General features: G+C 47.8%; 1 protein-coding gene across 1 annotated transcript in view; it reads right to left on the bottom strand.

Annotated features, from left to right (window-relative positions):
- S1PR2 (sphingosine-1-phosphate receptor 2) overlaps nt 1–228 on the bottom strand; it is a 6,822-nt gene extending 6,594 nt beyond the window's left edge. The window contains exon 1 of the mRNA XM_010828383.1: nt 1–228. The gene's annotated coding sequence lies outside the window, so the exon portion shown is untranslated.
- Between the last annotated feature and the right edge of the window lie 15,333 nt (nt 229–15,561).

Genomic DNA, 15,561 nt, shown 5'->3' with positions numbered 1-15,561 from the left:
TGGCTAGGCCGATCCGGCTCCTTGCCCGGGCCGGAGGGGCTTTGGCGCCTGCGTCCCCCGGGACGGCCGCGGCAGGGGCTGGGACTGCCCGCCGGGCTCCACTGCGTCCCGGGGCTGGGGACTGGGGACTCAGGGACAGGGAGGGAAGAGCCGCCTTGGGCCCCCCCACTCGCCGCGCCCTGTCTCCGCCTCCTCCTTTCCGGCCGGCGGCAGCAGCAATGAATTCCAGATGTGATCAGCTCAGCGGGGCGCGCGCGAGGGCGGGCGTGGGGGAGGCGCGCAGGGTCCCTTTGTCCGCACCCCCACCTCCAGCCCTGCCCCCTCCCAGCCCCCACCCGTGAGAACCGGCCAACGCATGACGTCACGCAGACCCGTACTGTCCAGTCGCTCCTGCCCAGGTGGCCTCAACCTGAAATAACTGTCTTGGATTGCAGGTATACTCTTGGCCCCTGCCTGGGATCCTGGAATTGCAGGAGGGCAAGGAATTGCCTTACTTATTCAGCAAGGAGCCAGGAAGCACCTACTAAGGTCAACACAACAAACAGGCATTAAGCGCCCACTGTGTGTTCATCCAACAAAAAAGCAAGTTCCTATTATGTGCTAGGTGGTGGCGGTGGTTTAGGCGCTAGGTGGTGTCTGACTCTTGCAACCCCTTGGACTGTAGCCCTGGACTCCTCCTTGGGATTTTGATTTCCCAAACAAGAATACTGGAGTGGGTAGCTATTTCCTTATCCAGGGGATCTTCCTGACCCAGGACCCACTGATGGGTGGATGCTTTACCACTGAGCCAGGGAAGCCCACTATGTGCTAGGCCCTGCCACAAAGAATGGATTGGTTTTTGCCTTAATAAGGCCCCAGAATTGAGGCCCTGGCCCCTCTGCCCTAGAAGACTGGGGGAGCACTCAGCAGCCTCCACTGCCTCTGTCCAATTGAGTATTTTCCTTGTGGTCGACCAGCAGGCCCAAGCTAATTCTTGCTTTTTAAGTTGGGTCCCAGTCTTTTTGGCTGAGCTATGAGGGATCTTAATTCCCCAACCAGGGATCAAACCCCATGCCCCCTGCAGTGGCAGCACAGAGTTTTAACCACTGGACTGCCAGGGAAGTCCTAGCCAGTTCTTTAGTTTCCCATTTTTTCCCATTGAGCTTTTCCTGGGCATCTCTGTGTGCCTGGCCGCAGAGATGAAGCCCACCTGCATTTACTGATGTGTGCGTGTGAAATCAGGGACTAGACGATATGTCCCTCACTCCTTTGGAAATGGCAACCCATTCCCATATTCTTGCCTGGAAAAATTCCATGGACAAGGGAGCCTGGCAGGTTATAGTCCATGGGGTCACAAAGAGTCAAACATGACTGAGTGTCCAAGATCCCACGCACAGGCATAGCAGTGAACAGAAAAGGGAAAAAAGTCCTTCCCTTCATGGAACCTATGTACAGAAAGGCACTATTTGTGGAAATGAATACATCATCTGCTTATATGTTTACTTACCACAATACAGTAAGCACCCGCATGTGCCAGACACCATTCTAAAAGGCTGGAGATATATCAGGAAACAAAACAGATAAAACTCCCTGTCCCAAGTTGATGTTCTACTATACTTGCTCAGGGCTTCTCCACTGGCTCAGTGGTAAAGAATTTTCATGCAACGCAGCAGCTGCAGGAGACTTGGGTTCAATCCCTGGGTCAGGAAGTTTCCTCTGGAGGAGGAAATGGCAACCCACTCCAGTATTCTTGCCTAGAGAATCCCATGGACAGAGGAGCCTGGCGGGCTACAGTCCATAGTGTCACAAAGAGTTGAACACGACTGAAGCGACTTAGCATGCACACATACTTGCTCAGAATATCTAAAGTATTACAGAAAGAAGAAACTGATAAATTTCCTGGGAGAGGAACTGAAAGATAAGGGACAGGGCATGGGAGGGGCATAACTTTCACTCTGTGAGTGCTTTTGTATCTTTTGACTTTTGTAACATGTACATACTTGGCCTATTCCAACAATAAGTTACGTTGAGGGAATTCACAGGCGGTCCAGTGGTTAGGACTTGGGGCTTTCACTGCCATGGCCCAGGTTCAGTCTCTGGTCAGGAAACTAACAAGCCATGTGGTCAAAAAAATTAATTGATCAATTAAGCTGAAAGTTAGACTGCTTGTACGCAGACGTGTGCTTAGTCACTTAGTGTCTGACTCTTTGTGGATTACTGAATACTGGAGTGGGTTGCCATGCCCTCCTCCAGGGGATCTTCCCAACCCAGGGAGGGAACCCAGGTCTCCCACATTGCAGGCAGATTCTTTCCTGTCTGAACCATCAGGGAAGCCCTGATACCCAGACAGTGTAAGAAAAAACAGGGAGAGGGTAGGTACACTCTTCTGTGTGTATTTGGCTGTGCGGTACAGCATGTGGGATCTTAGTTCCTCAACCAGGGATAGAACGCAGGCTTTTGGTAGTGAAAGTGAGGAATCTTAACCACTGGACCACCAGGGAATTCCTCGTATGTCTAATATACTTCAGTAAAGAGTGTTGTAAAGCAAAATGACACAAAAGGGTATCTGCACTTCCACATCTGTTGCAGTATTATTTGCAGTAGCCAAGATATGGAAACAACTTGTGTCTGTCAACAGATGAATGGATACAGATGTAAGATTCATTTATACATACGGTGTCCCCCGGGATAAAGAATCCACCTGCCAATGCAGGAAATGAGGGTTCAATTCCTGGGTTGGGAAGATTCCCTGGAGTAGAAAATGGCAACCCACTCCAGTATTCTTGCCTGGAGAATCCCCATGGACAGAGGAGCCTGGCAGGTTACAGCCCATGGGGTCACAAATAGTCGAACACGACTGAGTAACTGAGAATGCACACACATATAAATATACATATATATACATACACATATACATAATGGAATATTGTTCACCGATTAGAAAAGAAATTCTGTCATTTTCAACAACATGGATGAAATTTGAGGGCTTTATGCTAAGCGAAATGAGCCAGACAAAAACAAGTACCACATGCGTGCTAAGTCACTTCAGTTGTGTTCAACTCTTTGCAACTCCATGGACTGTAGCCTTCCGTTTTCCTCTGTCCATTTGGATTCTCCAGGAAAGAATACTGGAGTGGGTTGCCATGCCCTCCTCCAGGGGATCTTCCCAACCTAGGGTCTCCTGCAGCTGCTGTATTGCAGGTGAATTCGTTACCACTGAGCCACAGGGGAGGCCCCTAAATACTGCATGCTATCCCTTATACTGGAATCTTTAAAAAAAACTTATAGAAACAGAGAGTAGGAAAGGTGATTGCCAGATGCTGGGGGGTGGGGGAAATGGGGAGAGATTTGCAAAAGGGTGCAAACTTTCAGTTATAAGATAAATAAGGCTGCGAATATAATATACAGCACAGTGACTACAGTTGATAATACTGTATCAAAGAATTGAAATTTGCTGAGAGTAGAACTGAACTGCTGTTACACACACACACAAGATAAAAACGTGAGGTGAAAGATGTGTTCATTAACTGGATGAGGGGGAATCCTTTCAGTATATACATATGTCAAATCACCTGGATGTACACTTTAACTTACCATTTTACACGTCAATCATGCTTCATAAAAGATGAAATTAAAAAAAAACTATGGATGCTTGAATCCCAAAAAATGCAACCAATAAAAAAGAGAGAAAGAGAAGTTTAGTGCACGCTTCTGTATGCATACCATACTCCATAAATCAGGTTGAAAAGCAAAACTTTGAAAAAGGAAATTAAAGTTGATCTGTTTGGACACGACTGAGTGACTGATCTGATCTGACCTGATTTATGCCTATTAAAAAGGAAAATCGGAGTCGTCCTGATATGAAACTGTTTTCAACGTAAGATGAAAAAAGCACAATGTAGATGAGTTTGCATTGCTCGCTTGCCTGCGTTTCTGGATATATTTATTTATAAGGACTGTATAAATACACACACATTTGCCTGTGGAGAAACAGGCCGTATTGGGGAGAAGGCACAAGACCCCGTCACAGTGGTTACCTCCAGGGAGAGAGACAGGGGGACAGGTGAAAATACATACACATTTGCCTGTGGACAACCAGGCCATATCAGGAGGGTTGGGGGGAGGCACAAGACACCGTCACAGTGGTTACCCTCAGGGAGGGACACAGAGCGGGCAGGGGGACAGGTGAGAGGGGACCAGACTTTTCATGGGGTACCCTAGGGGGAGGGAATGTTTGAAATTTTTAGCTCATATTACAAACTCAAAAAATTTACAAAGACATGAAAAATCACATTGAAGTAACAAATCACCAGGCTTTTTAGCTGTAAAATTGTTTCTATAATAATAATAACAAATAGTATCAATAACATAAATCAACAATAACATCATCAATAAACATACCTGTGCTATTTATTCAACATGTCACTGTGAAATGAATTTATATTAAGAATACACATATTTAAGTTATCAATAAGGAAATAAATATTAAGAGTCAATATATTAGTGTTACGTGTCTGTGGCATATATATTCAAATAATGCAACAGAGAATGCTCTGAGCTAGCTATAGTGATACCTTGTTGGTTTCTGCCATCCAAAACTGAAAGTCCAATGGAAGAGACAGAAGAAACCAAACAGTTCTAACACATGAGGTAGCAAGGCTTTGGTGAGAAGATTTTAAAAAGCCGGAGAGTGGCTTTGCTCCTTTTCCTGACTCAGATTCAGTGTCCACTAAGCTTCGGGGCTAGATGGTGGGGTCCACTCGGAACCTCAGCAAAACCTCTCTGAATCCTCTGCCCAGATGAAGTGCAGCCATGCAAAGTCTAGAAACCAGGTGTTCAACCCATAGAGGACAAAGCACACACACACACACACACACACAAAACCAAAGACAAACCAGGTCCTTTCCTTGCAAGGGAGCTATCAGAGCGGAAATCTTAGCCCTCTGTGAGGACCTGAGACTGGGGAGGAAGTGCCCCCCTCCCCAGCTCGCCTAGGCTGCCTCAGCAGTTTGCCGTTCTCTCAAGGGACCTGCGGGAGGGGGGAGTGTGTGGGTAATATCAAGGCTGCAGATACATCCGGCCGTCTGTTAGGGGTACCGTGGCGCCTAGACAAAGGTGATGTCCCCAGGGACACACAGATACACCCGCAAGCAACTTCCGCCTCCCCCTCCACCTCCCATTACTGGGGCCATATGAGATCTACACCGGGTCAGCTGAGGGGACAGGCTAGAGAACTGGGAACCACTTGCGTAGACACCCAGATCGTCTGGGCGTCGGTGGGGGGGCGGGTTATCTAGAGGAAAGCTGGAACCTCCCTGTGGCAGGGACTCAGGGAGGGGGAATCTCTAAGTGAGAGAACAGTGGAAGAGGAAGGAAATGGGGCCCTTTTCTTACCGAGCTCACAAGCAAGGGAAAAAGAAGAAAAGGAAGAGGCTTGGAGCAGCCTTCTGTAATTACAGGGCCACCGACACTAATGGCTAATGCTCACAGACACAGACAGACTGTGCTGGGTGCGGCTGCATGAGTCCTCCACGCCTAGGAGGTGGGTATTATTGTTATCATCATAATTCCACTTTTTATAAGGACTTTCTTTTTCTTTCATTTTTTGGCTGCAGCAAGTGCCATATGGGATCTTAGTTCCCAGAGCAGGGATCCAACTTGCACCCCTTGCATTGGAAGCACTTAATCATTGGACCACCAGGGAAGTCCCTAGACTTTAGTTTTTTAGAATAGTCTTAGGTTCACAGGAAAATTGAGCAGAAAGTACAGAGAATGGCCCATCTACCCCCTTTTACATGCATAGCTTCCCCCACTGTCAACAGCTCCCCCCAACAGAGTAGTACATTTGTTACCACTGATGAACCTACAAACATACATCATCACCCCCCAAGTCCGTGGTGTACATGAGGGTTCACTCAGTGTTGTACATTCTATGGGTTTGGTCAAATGTATAATGATACATCGGAGAAGGCAATGGCACCCCACTCCAGTACTCTTGCCTGGAAAATCCCATGGGTGGAGGAGCCTGGTAAGCTGCAGTCCATGGGGTCACTAAGAGTCGGACACGACTGAGCGACTTCACTTTCACTTTTCACTTTCATGCATTGGAGAAGGAAATGGCAACCCACTCCAGTGTTCTTGCCTGGAGAATCCCAGGGATGGGGGAGCCTGATGGGCTGCCATCTATGGGGTCGCACAGAGTCGGACACAACTGAAGCGACTTAGCAGCAGCAGCAGCAGCAGCATAATGATACATGGGCTTCCCTGGTGGCTCAGTGGTAAAGAATCCACCTGCCAGTGCAGGAGATGCAGGTTCGATCTCTGGGTCGAAAAGAGTCCCTGGAGAAGGGGATCTTCAAAGGACATTCTTGAAGATGTCCAGTATTCTTGCCTGGAAAATTCCACCAACAGAGGAGGCCTGTGGGCTACAGTCCATGGAGTTGCAAAAGAGTCAGATACGACTTAGTGACTAAACAAAATGGGGAAAAAATGGAAGAAAAAATAATGATACCTATCCACCCTTATAGTATCATACAGATAGTTTCACTGCCCTAAAAACCCTCTGTGCTCTGGCCATTCATTCCCCTCTCCTCATCCTTAATCACTGACAACCATTGGTTTTTTTCACTGTCCCCATAGTTTTGCACTTTCCACATCACCCCATTTTAAAGATAAGGAAATTGAGGCACACGATTGTGGTGGGATTTGAACCAGAGCCCTCTCTGCTCTTCTTTTTATCCCAAGTCCCTGTCCCACTCCTGATGCAGTGAACATCCACCCCCACCCCCACCCACCTATCCCTGCCCTGGTGCCTTGGAATAGGAGGGCTGTGGTTATTGCTCAGAACCACATCAGCAACTGGTGAGGTGTAGAATGTTCTTCTCCACAGTCCAGAGGTGAAGGAATCCCTCTGACCTCTGATCCCACCCTACTCCAATTAAAAAAAATTTTTTTTATCTATTTATTTGGGCTGTACCAGGTCTTAGTTGCAGCACACGGGGTCTTAAGTAGTCACCTGCAGGATTTTTCAGTGGCAGCATGTGGGGGTCTAGTTCCCTGATCAGGGATGGAACCCAGGTCCTCTGCATCAGGAGCCTGGAGTCCTAGCCATTGGACCACCAGGGAAGTCTCCACCCCCGATTTTGTGAACTCCCCTATGAGGATGAGGCCTAGAATGTCCCTTGATCCACTCTGGGCCTCCACTGTCCCCCCACTCCCATCCCCCAGCTCTCAGGTTTTGGCAGGAGGAGAAGTGTCTGAGACAGGTCCCAACTTTCTCATCATCACCCCAGCACAAGCGGGGGAGGGGCCCAGCTGCAGAGAGGCTTTCCAGATGCTGATCTTGGCAGGCTGTGGAGCTGCAGTGGCCTCGTTTCATCCACCCATGGGCTTGAGGCCCACTTTCAGCTTCAGGGATGGGGTAGGGAGGCCGCTGGGGGAGGCCACCCCTGCCACGTCGGCACCAGATGGAGCTGCAGCCCAGGCTCAGCTCTCTCTTCTAGATGAGGGAGACGTGCTGTGAGGGGAGGGGAACCCCCGTAGCCCACTTCAGCCCTGCTCCAGCAAAGTAATAACAGCTGACACATACATCATGCGCCAGTTTACTGTCCCAAGTCCTGTGTAAATATCAACCCATCAGAAGCTCACAGCAGCTCCTTTAACGAATGAATAGACATGCTGCAGTTTGTCTTCACATGGAAGACCACTCAGGAATGTAATATCTGAAACTTCAAGTTCTCAGAGGAACTAGTGGTGGGACTTCCCTGGAGGTCTGGTGGCTAAGACTCCAGGCTCCCAGTGTGGGAGACCTGGATTCGATCCCTGATCAGGGAACTAGATCCCACGTGCTGCAACTAACAGCTTGTCTGCAGCAACTAAAGACCTCGCATGTGGTGCTCACTTCAGCAGCACATATACTAAAACTGGAATGATACTGAGATTAGCATGGCCCCTGCACAACGATGACAGGCAAATTCACGAAGCGTTCCATTAGGGAAAAAAAAAAAAGCCCTGAAATCCCACAACTAAGACGTGGTGCAGGCAATAAAAGAAAGCAGCGGTATAGAACAACATGGATGAATCTCAGATGCATTGTGGTGGGAGAAAGAAGGCAGGCACAAAAAGCTGCATACTGTATGATTCCCCTTCTGTTATTTCAGAAAAGGCCAAACTATACATACAATGAATAACCAGGGATATATAGGGGCTGAGGGTGGAGGGAGGGGCTGACAACAAAAAAGCATGGTGGAATTTTTTGGTGATGGAACCTTTCTATAGTTTGATTGTGGTGGTGGTAATATGACTACATATGTTTGTGGAAATTTGCAGAACTGTGCACTGTAAAAAAAGAATTTCTGGGTTTTTTTTTAAAATGCAGGTCATATTTTAATGTACCTAAAAAAAAAAACCCTTCCAAATATAACTATAAATATAACCAGGAAAAATACCTGAGATATGAATCTTAATTAACCATTAGTACATTACTTAAAAGAATTTTTTGAATCCTTAGCTTACTTCACTGGGTTCATAAAGGTATAAACCTATTTATTTTTCCATTTGAGTATTTGCTACTAAATGTAGTTTGTTTAGTCGCTAAGTTGTGTCCAACTCTCTTAACCCCATGGACTGTAGCCTGACAGGTTCTCTGTCCATGGGATTTCCCAGGCAAGAATACTGGAGTGGGTTGCCATTTCCTTCTCCATCTTTTTTTTTTTTTAATTGTATCTTAAATAAAAATCCTTCACAACTGTGTTGCATTAGTTCAGTTCAGTTGCTCAGTCGTGTCTGACTCTTTGCGACCCCATGTACTGCAGCACACCAGGCCTCTCTGTCCATCACCAACTCCCAGAGCCTACCCAAACTCATGTCCATTGAGTTGGTGATGCCATCCAACCATCTCATCCTCTGTCATCCCCTTCTCCTCCTACCCTCAATCTTTCCCAGCATCAGGGTCTCTTCAAATGAGTCAGAGTCAATTTAGGAAAATAGAAGTATCTCAAACAGATGGGATTTAATACCAGGATTGGTTATGTTGATGAGAAATTGACAAAGAGGGAGGCTATGTCCAGTGGGAGATGATGTGGGAAGCAAATGGGGAGAACGACTCTGGCTTGTTCCATCCTCCCACCCTCCAATCTACCCTTAGTGCCTGCCATTGACTAAATCTGGGCAAAAAGCAGTGGGCAAAAGAGGGGCTATCCTATGCAGGGGTCAGACCTTAACCATGGGGCAGGGACAGAACAGGGAGTGGGTGATCTGAGGGTACACAGGCTCAAGGCTGACACAAACCAAATGAGGAAAGGGGAACTATACCCCCATTCTACAGAAGGGAAAACTGAGGCTGAGAGAGCCCATGTGCCCTGCGGGGGCCTGACTCTCTGCCAAAACCTGGGAGGCTGGTTTTGAGCCTTTTTTTCTGCTCCAAACACCCACTTGAACTGAAGAGAATGGAAACATCTATGCAAATCATGCCCATCCCTAGGGGTTGAGGGGAGTGGAGAAAACCTCCATGGGGACTCCTCCTCCTCACCTGCTTGGCCGTTACCCACAAACTGAGCTGCAAAACAGCAGCTGTGTTGGCAGTTGAGGGTGGTATACTTTAAACAGCTCCCCCCAAGAGGTCAGAGCCCCCAATCCAGCCTGCACCCATGATCTTCATCTTCTATCTGAAGGCTGCCCCCCAATATCCCAGCCTTGACCTCTTGCCCTTGTGAAAACCCTGGCACAACAATGGGAGGCTAGAAATGACCAGACCTTGGGGGACCTTCCAGTTTCCAGTATATGCTCCCTAAATTGCCCTGATGCTGGGAAAGATTGAAGGCAAATGGAGAAGAGGGCGGCAGAGGATGACATGGTGAGATGGCATCACTGACTCAATGGACATGAATTTGAGCAGACTCTGGGAGACAGTGGAGGACAGAGGAGACTGGTATGCTCCATGAGGTCGCAAGGAGTTGGACAAAACTTAGTGACTGAACAACAACGACGAAATTGCTATCGTGCCCGGTGCCAGCAGAGACCCTCTCTGGTCTGCAAAGATTGATGCTGGCCCATTGGGGGCAGAGGCCACTACAATTGAGCCTTTGAGCCACAGGGAAGGGCTGGACACCTCTACCTTCAACCTCTACTCAGGCTTGGACAAAAATGGTCAAACTTTTAGCCTCTCGGTGTGCAGGTCTGAAGGTCATTACCACCCTTTCATTAAGGCTTGCAATCAATATGCCTGTTGGGGAGCCATGTGCAAACTGCTTCCTCTACATTCTATTTGTTCAATTACTATTTACTGAAATCTTCTGGGTGCCTGGCACCCTTCTCCTTCTTAGCAAAGGGATCCAACAGTGAAAGAAACAAAGATCTCTGTTGTCTAGTAGTTGATATTCTCATGGAGGAGACAGACAAGAGGCAGGACAAATAAGAACCTTATGTCATCTGTTAGGATGTGGTGGAAGTTCAGGAAACAATGACACTGGGAAGGTTGATTAGATATATGGGGTAGGAACAGAACCATGATTTTTAGACCTAGTGTCACTTGAGAAGGTGACATGTGAGTAAAGACCCGAAGGAGGTGAGGGCTTCCCCACTGGCGCAGTGGGTAGAGAATCAGCCTGCAAGGCAGGAGACGTGGGTTTGAGTCTGGATTGGGAAGATCCCCTGGAGAAGGAAATGACAACCCACTCTAGTATTCTTGCCTGGAAAATTCCATGGACAGAGGAGCCTGGCGGGGTACAGTCCATGGAGTTGCAAAGAGTCAGACACAACTGAGCCACTAAACACACACAAGGAGGTGAGGGAGTGAACCATGCAGATATTTCGGGGAGAGTGGTCCATGTAGAAGGCAAGACTAGTGCAAAAGCCCTGGGGCTGATGTGAAACTGATAGGTTCTGGTGAGAAAACCAGTGCATCCAAGGGCTGCTGCTAATTGGTCAGGCGTTACCTGGGCACAGGGTTAGCACTTTCAGAGTTGAGTTTCTTAATGGGGAGGTGGGACACACACAAACGCTTCCGTGATGAGCTGTATGGTTGTTGAGTTCTCTTTCTTTCCATCCTCAGCCCCTACAATGTTCCCCCCTGCCCCCAGCCACAGAGGGAGCCTAGAACAACCAGCACACTGGAAACCAGAGAGGGAGAGAGAAGGGCAGTGGGAGGCAGTGGGGACAGGTCTTTCAGGGCCTTGTGGGCTCCAGTGGGGACTTTGGCTTTTGCCCTAAGTGAAAAAGGAGCCATAGAGGGTTCTGAACAGAGGAGGGACGTGATCTTAGTCAGGTATTTACAGGCTCTCTCCATTGTAGGGAGCGGGGAGATACTGTGGGGGCTGAGGATGGAAAGAAAGAGAACTCGTCAACCACACAGCTAGTCAGGGGAGAGGTTGTGGGTGTTCCACCTACCAATAAGGAGACTGAACTCTGAAAGTGCTAACCATCTGCCCAGGGACACCCGACCAGTTAGCAGCCGCCCCTGGATTCAAACCTATGTCTATATGATTCCAGGGTCATTGGGTAAATAATCATTCACTGGGTACCTTATTTGCCCATGACTTCAGTGGGGATACAGATCCTGAGACCCAAGAGACAGAGAGGATTCTGTTTTTGGTAACATACCTGCATCAGGGCTTCCCTGGTGACTCAGACAGTAAAGACTCTGCCTGCAATGTGGGAGACCTGGGTTCGATCCCTGGGTTGGGAAGATCCCCTGGAGGAGGGCACAGCAAGCCATTCTAGTATTCTTGCCTGGAGAATGCCTATGGACAGAGGAGCCTGGTGGGCTATAGTCCATGCGGTCACAAAGAGTCAGGCACGACTGAGTGTCTGAGCACTGCATCAGGATGATGAATGAAGGGATTCACTCAAGAGGGGGAAGGATATTTAGGGAGTCTGGACGGACATGTACACACTGCTATATTTAAAATGGAAAACCAGACTTCCTGGTGGCACAGTGGATAAGACTCCACCTGCCAATGCTGGGGACATGGGTTTGATCCCTGGTTTGGGTAGATTCCACACGCCATGGAGCATCTAAGCCTGTGCACCACAACTACTGAGCCTGCACTCTAGAGCCCACATGCTGCAATTACTGAAGCCCGAATGCTGAAGAGCCCATGCCCCACCGCTATGAGAACCCCACACACCACAGGGAACAGTCCCCAGTCTTACAACTAGAGAAAGCCTGTGTTCAGCAACAAAGACCCAGCCCAGGTAAAACTAAAATAAATACGTAAAAACTAAAATGGATAATCAACATTTATCCATACAGTACAGGATCTACTGTATAGCACAGGGAGCTCTGTTCAATGTCATGCAGCAGCTTGGGTGGGAGGGAAGTTTCGGGGAGAATGGATACATGTATATGTGTAGCTGAGTCCCTTTGCTGTCCACCTGAAACTATCACAACATTGTTAATCAGCTCTCCTTGAATATAAAATAAAAAATTTTAAAAAAGAAACATGTATTGAGTCCCTACTGTACTATAGGCACTATACTGGCTGCAGGGGCCAGACAGAGCAAAATTTCTGCCAAGGAGGAGACAAAATTTCTCCTCTAATGGGGGAGACAGACAAAAGACATTTAAAAAAATCCAGGAAGTTATATATTAGAATATAAATACTGATGGGAAAAAAATAGGGCAGGATAAGGGCTTCTCCAGTGGCTCAGACAGTTAAGAATCTGCCTGCAATGCAGGAGCAGAAGGAGACACGGGTTCCAGTCTCCCAACCCAGGAGACTGGGTTGGGAAGATCCCCTGGAGGAGGGCATGGCAACCCACTCCAGTATTCTTGCCTGGAGAATCCCATGGACAGAGGAGCCTGGTGAGCTACAGTCCATGGGGTCACAAATAGTCCGACATCACTGAGCGACTAATAAAAAACAAAAAATAAAACCTGCTATTGTTCACAGTTGCTAATTCGTGCCTGACTGTGACCCCATGGACTGCAGCATGCCAGGCTGCCCTGCCCTTTACTGTCTGCTGGAGTTTGCTCAAATTCATAACCGTTGACTTGGTCCACATCAAAAAAAAAAAAAAAAAAGCCTTTAAAGAGAAAGAAAAGTATGATCCAGGCTGAAGGAACAACAATGCAAAGGCCCTGAGGCGGGGTCAACAGAAATGAATGAGTCAATAAACAAAGCCTGTGGCCATTAGGAAGGTCCAGCCACCCCCTCAACCCTCCCCCCTCCCTCCTCCTGCCCCCGACTTCTGCCCTTTGCAACTGCTATTTCCTCAGCCTGGATCACATTTTCTCCTTTGGACAAACTCTTAATGGAACTTTAAGCCTTAGCTCTCAGGTTACAGCTTCAGAGAAGTCGCCTGTGAGACTCCTGCCCCCATGGGTTAGGTGTTCTTCCCCTGGGCTCTCAGAGACTCTATAGACTTCCCTCCCCCATTCTGATCTCTCAGCCTTCTGCACTGAGCTGTGAGTATTTTCAAGGGTGTCTGTTGGATTTACCCCAGCAGTACACAGTAGGTGCCCACTAAATCATTAAGTAACTAAGTGCCGTCCCATCCTTCACCACATAAAATCTAAATTCTCTTGCCCGGGACAGACTTGGAGAAGCTGCCTGTAAAATAATAAACTGGTTCTCAGAGAAGAGACACAGCTGGTTGTGGCGGTGGATTCTGGGAAGGGAAAGGGGTGTGGGGCGGGCCCAGCAGGGAACAGAGGTTGGAGGAGACAGATTTTTTCATTCACTCTAGTTTTCTTTGTGCAGTTTTTGAAATTTTCTTTACTAGGTGTGTGAATTATGCAAACATAAAGTGAATAAACAAGACTGTACAAAATAAAGGATTTAAAAGACCTTTTGAAATTGCAAAGTGTGTGAAGTTTAAAACACACATTCACAGTTCTTACAAGAGTAGAGTACACAATGAAATATAACATTGTAAATTTTCATTAATACTTCACAAAAATATCCATATGTCATATATCAGATGAAAATTTAAAAAAGAAAAGAAACAATGTCTTACATCTTTAGCACAGCATTCAGGTCCTCCAGTGCCCAACCCTTTCCCTGCCTTGGTTCTTGTCTTGATTTGATGACAAAACTTACCTTCAATTAATAATAATAATATAATAATGCTCTGCATGTTTCACGCATGACATGCTTTGCCTCAATCATTTCATCAAATCTTACAACCTCCCCATCTTCCAGATGAGTACACTGAATTTGTCTCTGAAAACACGTTCTTAGCCACTGAACTCGGTCCAAATCACGCTGGCAGCCAAATGCTCAGGTCTAGCCTGGCAAGGTCCGTCTAGTCAAGGCTATGGTTTTTCCAGTAGTCATGTATGTCATGTGAGAGTTGGACTGTGAAGAAAGCTGAGCGCTGAAAAACTGATGCTTTTGAACTGTGGTGTTGGAGAAGACTCTTGAGAGTCCCTTGGACTGCAAGGAGATCCAACCAGTCCATTCTGAAGGAGATCAGCCCTGGGTGTTCTTTGGAAGGAATGATGCTAAAGCTGCAACTCCAGTACTTTGGCCACCTCATGCGAAGAGTTGACTCATTGGAAAAGACTCTGATGCTGGGAGGGATTGGGGGCAGGAGGAGAAGGGGACGACAGAGGATGAGATGGCTGGATGGCATCACCGACTCGATGGACGTGAGTTTGAGTGAACTCTGGGAGTTGCTGATGGACAGGGAGGCCTGGCGTGCTGCAATTCATGGGGTCGCAGAGTCGGACACAACTGAGCGACTGAACTGAACTGAGCCTGGCAAGAAAGGCTGTTATGTGGTCGTGGCGCCGCCTGGAGGCCCGATGGGGAACATGGCAAAGAACCTAGAAAAGGAACATTTGGGGTTTCTCTGGTGGCTCAGTAGTGGTAAAGAATCGGCCTGGCGATGCAGGAAACACGAGTTCGATACCTGGTCACGAAGGATCCCACATGCCCTGGAACAACTAAGCCTGTGAGCCAAAACTATTGAGCCTGTGCTCTAGACCTCAGAGGCCTCAAATACTGAGTCCACGCACCCCAACTACTGAAGCCCACTCTCCTAGAGCTCCGTGCTCGGCAAAAAAAGCCACTGTATTTAGAAGCCCGTGCCCCACAACTAGAGAAAACCTCGCGCACCAAGGAAGAACTAGCCTAAATAAACAAATAGATGAATAAAATTATTTTTTTAAATGAGCATTTGGATTTCTATTGTGAGGGGGGACGAGAGAGCAAGCTAGGATCTGTGGACTTCCCACTGTGCTCTCTGAGAACTCGGGCTGTATGAGACGCGACATCTTGGCCAAGGAGATGAGGGAGACACATCCCTAACCTGAGGCATTGAACGGGGACATACCCTGGGGATCTATCCTCCAGGTCCTATCCTGAGGGCTTTCTGCGGGAGATAAAGCCCTGCATTTAAACAAACAAAAATCCACGTTCCTGTAGAAACCGCAACTTAGAGACTTCGGGGCCCCAATGGGGCGGGACCTAGAGGGCGTGGCCGACATAAAAGCGTAACAACTATTGGCCATATTCCCTTTAGTGCCCGCCCCAGAACTTTTTTTTCATACTTAACAGCTCATTGGCTGAATGAGGAGCGTGTCCTTTGAATAGGGAGGTTTCATTGGCTGGATTCCCTCAGGCCCTTTGGGGGCGGGAC

This window comes from Bison bison, unplaced genomic scaffold, assembly GCF_000754665.1.
Source record: "Bison bison bison isolate TAMUID 2011002044 unplaced genomic scaffold, Bison_UMD1.0 scf7180017864492, whole genome shotgun sequence".
In the NCBI taxonomy this organism is placed as follows: Eukaryota; Metazoa; Chordata; class Mammalia; order Artiodactyla; family Bovidae; genus Bison; species Bison bison.
This window is presented reverse-complemented; position numbering and strand designations above follow the sequence as displayed.